Here is a 9771-nt window from a genome sequence, read left to right as displayed (position 1 = left end):
CTGCTATTATCAATCTACCATCATCGGTACGTACATTGCATGCATTATAGTGTCATGTGAGAGTGCCTTTAAGCAATGGGTGTTTATAAATGGGTATGTATATAAATATCTGTAGTGAGAGTACCTTTAATAAATGGGTGTTTACCACTGCAGTGATGTCAGAGAGTGGGTGGAGCTGGGCTGTCTGTCAGCTTTTTACTTTCATTTTAGGCTGTTTGCTGCAGGGTGTGTTGTTACTTTCGTTTTCAGAGCTGGATAGCTGCAGTCACAGCCAGAATGTGTATGGATCTCTCTCTGTAATCTAAAGACTGTAAATCGATCCTGGTGATTTAAAACTAAGAACAGTCGTGACTTTAACCTGATATGCTTCTGGTAAAAGGTGTTTTAAGTCATATGGATGTTAAAAGGAAAGCTTAAAGGATTACTTAGTGTTGTAGTCTTTGGGGGTTGTATTTGAAGTAATGGTTGCTAAGATGTTCACTGTATGTTTTAAAAAAGGTTAACTTGAGTTCATAGAATAAACAGTTTTGCTTTAAAAAATACTTTTCCATTTCTGCTGTACCACACCTGTAGAGTGGGCCGTGGGTCAGGTGAACTCCATGATACAGTTTGAGGTTCTCTAAACCCTGGCCCATAACAATAGCTGCTCCAGGAATTAGCCCTCAATATATAACATATCTGTAGGAGAGCAGCCAGTAGGTTGGCATGCTGACCTTTACTTGTGTATTCAGGTTTTTCTTCAAACTATTTATTTACAACAATTTACATCCACAACCTCATGGTGAGACCATTGTTCTCTGGATACAGAGTGTTTCTGTAACTTGTTGTCTTAGTCTCACTTGGTCATCGGACTCTGGTGTTATGCTTACATTATCATTAACATCATTGTCTGATTAACATAACCCATTAACTCTTTACTGTACAGCCAGACCCTCTGCAAGGAGGCCTCATTCACTATACTGCTTCATAGATATTGGCAAGTATTGTGCACTGTGCGTTATGTACCACAGGCACTTGACTACCCTCTCATTCGGTGAGTAAATGTTTCTTTGTCACAGTTACACAGTGAGTGGGATGGCACGGTGGCGCAGTGGTCAGCACTGCTGCCTCACGGCGCCAAGGACGTGGGTTTGATTCCGACCCTGGGTCATTGTCCGTGTGGAGTTTGCACATTCTCCCCCTGTCTGCGTGGGTCTCACCCCCACAACCCAAAACGTTGTGCGGGGAAGGTGAATTGGCCGTGCTAAATTGCCCCTCAACTGGGAAAGAAAAGTTGGATACTCTAAATTTATTTTTAAATAACAGTTACACAGTTAGTGCAATATTGTTTGGAGTTATGCTATCAATGGTCCAACATGGAGCATTGCCAAACGTGGCTGTACCTTTAACGGTTTGAAGTTATGTTATTTCCTGCCCATGGCAATCCCTTGCACAGTTGTTTTTGCGCTGACCTTGGGTGAAGGCTTTCTTGATGGGAAAAGCTTCTATGTCATTTTTATTGCCCAGCAGTGCTCCCTTTACCTCAGGTCTCGGGAGGAAAGCTATCCTGTTCTCTTGGCTATGAATTCTCCGGCAGCTGAGGTAGTTGCAAGCACAGACTGCATCACTCGCTGCTTTTACCTCCTCGAGGTCTGGCGGGAAAACAGGCAACGACATTCATGAACGCGGTATGTGTACGCATCGGTCCCAGATTTACCGCGATTATGTCATCAAGCTTAAAGCAAATTACTGCGGATGCTGGAACCTGAAGCAAAATCAGAAAATACTGGACAATCACAGCAGATAGGACAGCAACTGTGGAGAGAGAAGGGAGCTAATGTCTTGAGTCTGGATGAAGAGTCATCCATTCTCAAAATGTTCGCTCCCTTCCCTCTTCACAGATGCTGTCAGACCAGCTGCAATTGCCCAGTATTTTCTGTTTTTATGTCGTCAAGCTGTCAAGTACACTTTCCGATCGACATTTTGATGAGCTTCATGGATTATCTGACTGATTTGCTTAAATTATCGTTTTAAAATCTGCCGAGTTGCTTTCTTTGGCCATCGGGAGATTGACGCTGACTCCCTGCCATTCAAGGAGGGTTGGCAATCCCAGTTGAGAGGGTTGACCTAGGAGGAGAGATGGCATAGACTGGACCTTTCGATTTTGGAAGAATGAGACGTGATGGAAAAGTATAACATTCTGGATCGACTGGATACGGTTTCCCCTGGTTGCAGAGTTTAGAACTAGGGGGCAATATTCATGCTAAGGGGTCAGCCAATTAAGTCAGCGATGAGGAGAAATGTCTTAACTCAGAAAATGGTGAACTGTTGGAATTCTTGATCTCCAGGTGCTCAATCGATGAGTGCACTCAAAGTTGACATAGACAGGGCAGCATGGTGGCCTAGTGGTTAGCACAACCGCCTCACGGCGCTGAGGTCCCAGGTTCGATCCCGGCTCTGGGTCACTGTCCGTGTGGAGTTTGCACATTCTCCCCGTGTCTGCGTGGGTTTCGCCCCCACAACCCAAAAATGTGCAGAGTAGGTGGATTGGCCATGCTAAATTGCCCCTTAATAGAAAAAATAATTGGGTAATCTAAATTTAAAAAAAAGTTGACATAGACAGATCTTGGTGAAATCAAGCAATGGAGGGATTGGCTGGGAAAGTAGAATTGATGGGAAAGTTCAGTCCTGATCTTACTGAATGACAGGAAAGGCTTTGGGGCAATGGGTGAGTGGGTTGGGGAGGGGGGGTGGGGGGGAGGGGGCGGGGAGTCGAATTCGCCTCTCCAGCTCCTATTCCTTACATAGAACATAGAACATAGAACAGTACAGCACAGAACAGGCCCTTCGGCCCTCGATGTTGTGCCGAGCCATGATCACCCTACTCAAACCCACGTATCCACCCTATACCCGTAACCCAACAACCCCCCTTAACCTTACTTTTTAGGACACTACGGGCAATTTAGCATGGCCAATCCACCTAACCCGCACATCTTTGGACTGTGAGAGGAAACCGGAGCACCCGGAGGAAACCCACACACACACGGGGAGGACGTGCAGACTCCGCACAGACAGTGACCCAGCTGGGAATCGAACCTACTCGAACCTACGTTCTACTAAAGTGACAATTCATACTGAGAGCTGTCTTAGGGTCCATTGTTTTATCATTACTTTCATATCCTTTGTTTTTTTTCCACCTTTCATAATCAATAATACGTATTCCTTTAATGTTCAAAATAAAGATCTGGGAGTGCATCAAAGATAGTGAATTAGGGAAATCAGTAAAGCAGAGATACATTGTATTTTCACTTGAATTGATCATAATTAAATCCACGTTTAGTAATTGAGGATGTGTCCATAGACATGATGTACAGCAAAATTTAATAGAATTCCTTCTTAGCATAATTATTGCAGCAAAGTTATTTTCAAAGCATAAATTGTTTATCCTGATTTCAAGGTAAATGTAATTATTTTTTGATCATATTGGGCTCGCTTTGAAAATGTATTCCAAAACCTCGAGGCTTTGAAACACAGCCCTTTCTGGTTAATTAAATGAATTTTTGGACTTCATTGCTGTCAGAATTAATTACAGACGCTGCCTCGGATACATGTTTTCTTATGCAAACAATGCTGATGAGGGGAGAAGGAGGCTCCTGTCAGGAAATGTTCCCCCCACCCCCCATTCCACCCCTCCCTTTTAAATCATTCTGGATATGTTTATTCAAGTGAGGGGTTCCAGCATTTCAATCTGACAAGTCATTAATAATTCACTGCTGGGTGCTTGTCTGTGCATATCTCTTTTACTGACACCTAAACACATCTCTTAATTGGCTGATTCCAATCCCCTTCTCTTCCCCTCACACCCCCTTCTCTTCACAGAGGACATGGATCAATGGCAGTAAACAGGGAGGGAGAGAAAGACTGAGAGAGAGAGAGAGAGACACACACACTTCTAAGAAGCCAATACAGGTCTGCTTGAGAAAATTAAAGTGGGGGAATAGTTCCGCAGATGCTGATGTCTGTCGCGAATTCCCCACATCAGCATTCCTCGAGAGGGGAGAACAGATCTCCTGGAGGGCAGCAGAGGCAGCAAGTTTGTTACCAGTTGTCTGAATTTATTACTGAAAGCTCACAGAAGGAGAGGATGTCGAGAGGGGGAGTAACTTCCACGGCAGTTCCTCAAACGCAGTGACTGAGGTAGGTGCCTGTGCTCTGTATCATTGCCTTTGAACTGAGCCTCAATGTGGTGGTTGGGGGGGGGGGGGGGGGATAATGTCAGGCAGCTCCTTTCTGGGAGGTAGGCAGTCTGCCGGCTTTGACTGGGCTGGGTTGTAACCTCGAGTGATCACTTCCCAAATCAGTATTTCTGCATCATTCTCCTCCCATTCGCCGCAAACGTGAAATCATCCCGAATTAAAGCGCCCGATTCGCGGGAGTGTGAGGCAGGTGACCTGAGGATTGGGACGAGCCTGCACTGTGGAAATCAGCCACTAATGTATCACCTCGAAGCAGAGCCCTGTGCATCTCTCACACCTCTGCGCTTTCCACTTGTCACGAGGAATAAAAGGTTACATTAGAAAAGGTGGCGAGGGCTAGTGAGTCAAACACACAAGTAAAAGACTGTGGTCGAGAAAGCGGAAATAAAAGGAATTGAAATCTAATTGCAATCCAGTTATGATCGCGACCCCCCGCCGTTGCTTCTGTACTGTTACCAAGTGTGTCTGATGAAACTGACCAATGTAAACTTCTGAGCCCCGGATTGAGGGATCCTCTTTTAAGATGCTCAGCATTTTACCCCCCAGTGTTTTTGTGCAGTAAGAAGTCTTACAACACCAGGTTAAAGTCCAATAGGTTTGTTTCAAACACTAGCTTTCGGAGCACTGCTCCTTCCTCAGGTGAATGGCAGTAAACTTTGTGAAAGTGGGCAGCACGGAAAGAGGCGGGATTGCCAAAGTCCCATTTCTCCTCTTACACCCCCCACCCCTGCCCCAAAACAACACCCCATGCTGCTTGTCAGCATGTGTGAACAGAGCGAAGGGAGGGGGGGGGGGGGGGGTGGTAAACAGACTGCATGCTGTTCGACATGATTGCAATGCTTTCAATTGTCGAAACATTAGTGTTAGGAGTCTATTAATATTGATGTACACAGCTCCATAGAGTGCAGCCGCCGCCGAGCTAATGGTGTTGGATGCTGCAAGCTCTTGATACAATGCAACCCCCCCCCCCCCACCCCCCAGCCCCTCACTATTCCAGATGCCATGGCTATTCAGGAACACCGTGACCCAGTGACTCAGGTCATCGGATAGAATCCTAGCATAGTCCAGCACAGAGGGAGGCCATTCAGCCCGGTCGAGTCTGCACTTGCCCTTTTGAAGATCAAATCTGGCCTAGTAAGCCAGAGACCCAGGGTAATGCTCTGGGGTCCTGGGTTCGAATCCCAACACTGCAGATGGTAACATTTGAATCCAATAAAAATCTTCCGTTAAAAGCCCAATGATGACCATGAAACCTTTGTTGATTGTCGTAAAAGCCTATCTGAATGAATGAAAATGAAATTCATCACAAGTAGGCTTCAATGAAGTTACTGTGAAAAGCCCCTAGTCGCCACATTCCGGCACCTGTTCGGGGAGGCTGGTACGGGAATTAAACCGTGCTGCTGGCCTGCCTTGGTCTGCTTTCAAAGCCAGCTATTTAGCCCAGTGCTAAACCAGCCCCTGTAAAATTGCTTATTGTCACAAGTAGGCTTCAATGAAGTTACTGTGAAAAGCCCCTAGTCGCCAAATTCCGGCGCCTGTTCGGGGAGGCTGGTACGGGAATTGAACCGTGCTGCTGGCCTGCCTTGGTCTGCTTTCAAAGCCAGCGATTTAGCCCAGTGTGCTAAACCAGCCCCTATCTGGTTCACTAATGTCTTTTAGGGAAGGAAATCTGATGTCCTTACCCGGTCTGGCCTACACGTGACTCCAGACCCACAGAGGTTGACACTTAACTGCCCCCTCGAGAGCAACTAGGCTCGGGCAATAAATATTGGCCCAGCCAGTGATGCCCACATTCCATAAACAAAAAAAAAAGATAATTTCCCCTATCTAAACCCTTCACACATCGATAAAGTCTTCCCTAATTTCTTTTTTTTAAAACACATTTTATTCAAACTTGTATCAAAGTAGGTTACAGCAAATAAACACTCCCCCCCAAAGCATTCTTCCCAGCAATCAATTATACAGTTTCTACAGATTTTTCTCCTTTTTCAACCCCCTCCCCATCACCCCCCCCCCCCTCCCCCAACCCCCTGCGACGAACAGCTGCTCAAACACGGTCACAAACATCCCCACCTTTTCTCAAACTCCCCTGCTGAGCCCCTTAACTCATACTTTATCTTCTCTAGCCACAGGAAGTCATACAGGTCACCCAACCAAGCTGCTACCCCTGGTGGCGATGCTGATCACCACTCCAGCAAAATTGGTCGGTGTGCAATCAGAGAGGCGAAGGCAATGACATATCCCTCACCTCCTTCGCACTCACGAATCCCACTTTTTTGCTCATTACAATTGCCACACCCCTCAATTTCAAATCAAACCCCGAGTGAAACTCCTGCTCGACCCACCCCTTCCTTAACCTAACCTGGCCCTTCACACGGAGGTGTGTCTCTTGCGAAAAGACAACCCCCGCTTTCAAGCTCCTGAGATGCAAAAACATCCGCGGCCTTTTAACCCGGCCCATTCAGTCCCCGGACGTTCAATGTTACCAACCTTACCGGAGGCTTGCGCTTGTAAACCCCTCTACCGTCCGTCATCTTCCCCACTTAACTCCTACCCCTTTAATTCCACTCTGTACCCAGCCCATCCCAGATAGCCCCTTTCTTCACCCTTCACCATGTCATCTCTCACCCCCTGCCGCGTCGCAAACCCCCCCCCTCACTTTTTCCCCTTCCCCTTCTTCCCCCCCCCACTCCCCCCCCCCCCCCCCCCGGTCACCCCTCTAGGCCTTCTCCCCCACCACCTCACCTCCGTTCACCAGCATAACCTGCTAGCATGGCTGCCCCTGCCCAAAGGCACATCCTCATGAACTCCCTCTTCCCCCCCCCCCCACCCCCCCCCCCCCACTCCTCAGCTCAAAGAAGGCGGCCTCCTGCTGGCCTTACCCTCTCCCACCCAAACAAGGACTTCTCCTGAACTCCAGGTAGCCTTCTCCAAAAGCAAACAGGCAGATGGTAAACACAAACAGTCCCATAAAACAGGAAGGAGAATGGGAACATCCATCCCACATAAACTTTTCACCCCGACAACTCCTTACAATCTCAACATTGAAGAGAAACCCCCCACAAAAAAAAGGCGAAAATCCCCCAATCCCTACACCCACTTCAAACATGCTTCCAACCATTACATAGTGCCAGCACCCCAGTTCCCAAACATTGTCCACTCAGTTCTCCCCCAGTTTATGCCCCTTAATGAAGTTCTCGGCCACTTCTAGGGTCTCGAAATACTCCCAGCCTCCGAACATCACCCATAATTTCGCCGGGTAGAGCACCCCAAACCTGATTTGCCGCTGGTACAGCACCGTCTTGGCCTTGCTGGAACCTGCCCGCCGTTTTGCCAACTCGGCTCCGATGTCCTGATAAATCCGGACATTATTTCCCTCCCAGTCGCAGCTACGTTTCTCCCTGGCCCACTGTAGAATTTTCTCTTTCTCCACAAATTTATGGAGTCTCAGGATCACCGCCTACAGTGGCTCCCCAGCTTTAGGCTTTTGCCTCAGAGACCTATGTGTCGGTCCACTTCAGGGGCCTTATCTCGCACCCCTTCTGCCATCCTCGAAACATACCTCGTGGCACTCACACCTTCCACTCCTTCAGGCAGGCCCACTATTCGCAGGTTCTGTCTTCTCGAGGTATTCTCCTGCTCCTCAACCTTTGCCCTCAGCATTTTACAAAGGTCTCCTAGGAGCCCCATCTCCGCTCCCAGAGTCACCACATGATCGCTGTGGTCCGAGATCACTCCTTTAATCTCCTGAGTCTGTGACCTCTGCATCTCCAAACACCTCTCCATCCACTCCAAAGTACTCTTCAGAGGCCTTTGCATAACCCTCATGCATTTCTTTCCTCTGTTTATGGAATTCCTCCTTGATAAAAGTCATCAGTTCCTTTGTCTGGGGCCTTACAGCTTTCTCCTCCCCCGCCTGCATGCTGGAAGAGACTGTCTGTGAAGCACAAGACTGTTTCAACTTTCCAGGTAAATCTCTCACTGTTTTCTGCCGGGTCCGGTGATCAGAAGACATACCATTGCAGGGGTAAACTTCTTCTCCAACATTCACCTACGCCTTTTCCTCACAATTCCACCCGGATCTTGGTAAAATGAGCCCTTTTCTGTGACTTTGAACAGGAACAGCCCTTTATGTGACCAATCACTCCATGGTCACAAGCGGAAGTCCTTCCCTAATTTCTTAAATTGAAATCGTAGCCTCAGCAACATCACTATTGCAAGGGGTTGTCACACCAGAATTCCATTCTGGCAATAGGCATCCACACAGGCATCTGATACAACGTTAAACATAAATGAATAAGTAGGCCAAATCTATTTATTGCCACGACCGCACAAAATGATGAGACGAGAACAGGCATGTCGGCTGCCTGACCATTCGCAGATCCCAGATGCCGTCAGAGTGCCATGTTGGATGGGGGTGACATCCCTGGATAAATCCATCATTCCCCCCCACCCCTTCACGCCCTGAAATTTCCTGCAGGCTTCACTCTGTGATGGACAAATTGCAGTTAATCCTGTTAAGGTTAGACTGTGTCTCACTTGACATGAAGGCACAGTGGAAACTTGCATTTATTTATTTTCTGCTCAGCTCCCAATGCGGTGCCCTGTAGTTTCAGCTGTTTTGCTACTGTCATTGGGAGGGGGAATTGTACTTTAGGCCTTTACGGGTGAGTGATGCTCAGTAAAAGCAGATGACGGGCTGCTTAATGTTTGAGTAGGAGTTTGACAGGGATTTATCAACCCTCCGTTTTTATTTAAAACTTAGCAAAGGAGCTAAAAGGATAATAAAAACTAAGCATGCACGTCTTTGCCATGGCCATATGGGTCAGGATAAGAAAGCAAGTGTTTTTCTAAGGAACCACCCATCAAACCATAGATTTCCTACAGAGCAGAAGGAGGCTATTTAGCCCATCGAGTCTGCCCTGACCCTCTGAGAGGGCACTCTGCCTGGGCCCACTGCCCTGTCCTAGCTCTGTAATCCCATAACCCCACCTAACCTGCACATCTTTGGACTGTGGGAGGAAACCGGAGCACCCGGAAGAAACCCACGCAGACACGGCGGGAAAGTGCAAACACCACACAGACAGTCACCTGAGGCTGGAATTGAACCGGGGTTCCTGGAGCTGTGAGGCAGCAGTGCTAAAAAGGATACCGAGGCAGCCTGGGGAAGGCAGACAAAGATTTACAAGGAATTTATAATAATAATAATCTTTATTGTCACAAGTAGCCTTACGTTAACACTGCAATGAAGTTAACGCGAAAATCCCCCAGTCGGCCCACTCCGGCGCCTGTTCGGGTACACGGAGGGAGAATTCAGAATGTCCAAATTATCCAATAGAACGTCTTTCAGGACTTGTGGGAGCAAACCGGAGCACCCGGAGGAAACCCAAGCAGACATGGGGAGAATGTGCAGATTCCGCACAGACAGTGACCCAAGCCGGGAATCAAACCTGGGACCCTATAGCGCTGTGAAGGAGCAGTGCTAACCGCTGTGCCACCATGCTGCCCTGCCCTGCCCTGCCTTGCTCTTTATCAA

General features: G+C 47.8%; 1 protein-coding gene across 3 annotated transcripts in view; it reads left to right on the top strand.

The window, feature by feature from the left end:
* Window positions 1-3759: 3759 nt before the first annotated feature.
* Window positions 3760-9771, top strand: part of cdh7a (cadherin 7a) — a 355342-nt gene continuing 349330 nt past the window's right edge. For all 3 annotated transcript variants that reach the window (XM_038808624.1, XM_038808622.1, XM_038808623.1), the window contains exon 1: window positions 3760-4176. The gene's annotated coding sequence lies outside the window, so the exon portion shown is untranslated. The remainder of the gene's footprint in view (window positions 4177-9771) is intronic.

This window comes from Scyliorhinus canicula, chromosome 10 (genome assembly GCF_902713615.1).
Source record: "Scyliorhinus canicula chromosome 10, sScyCan1.1, whole genome shotgun sequence".
NCBI classification, from domain to species: Eukaryota; Metazoa; Chordata; class Chondrichthyes; order Carcharhiniformes; family Scyliorhinidae; genus Scyliorhinus; species Scyliorhinus canicula.
This window is presented reverse-complemented; position numbering and strand designations above follow the sequence as displayed.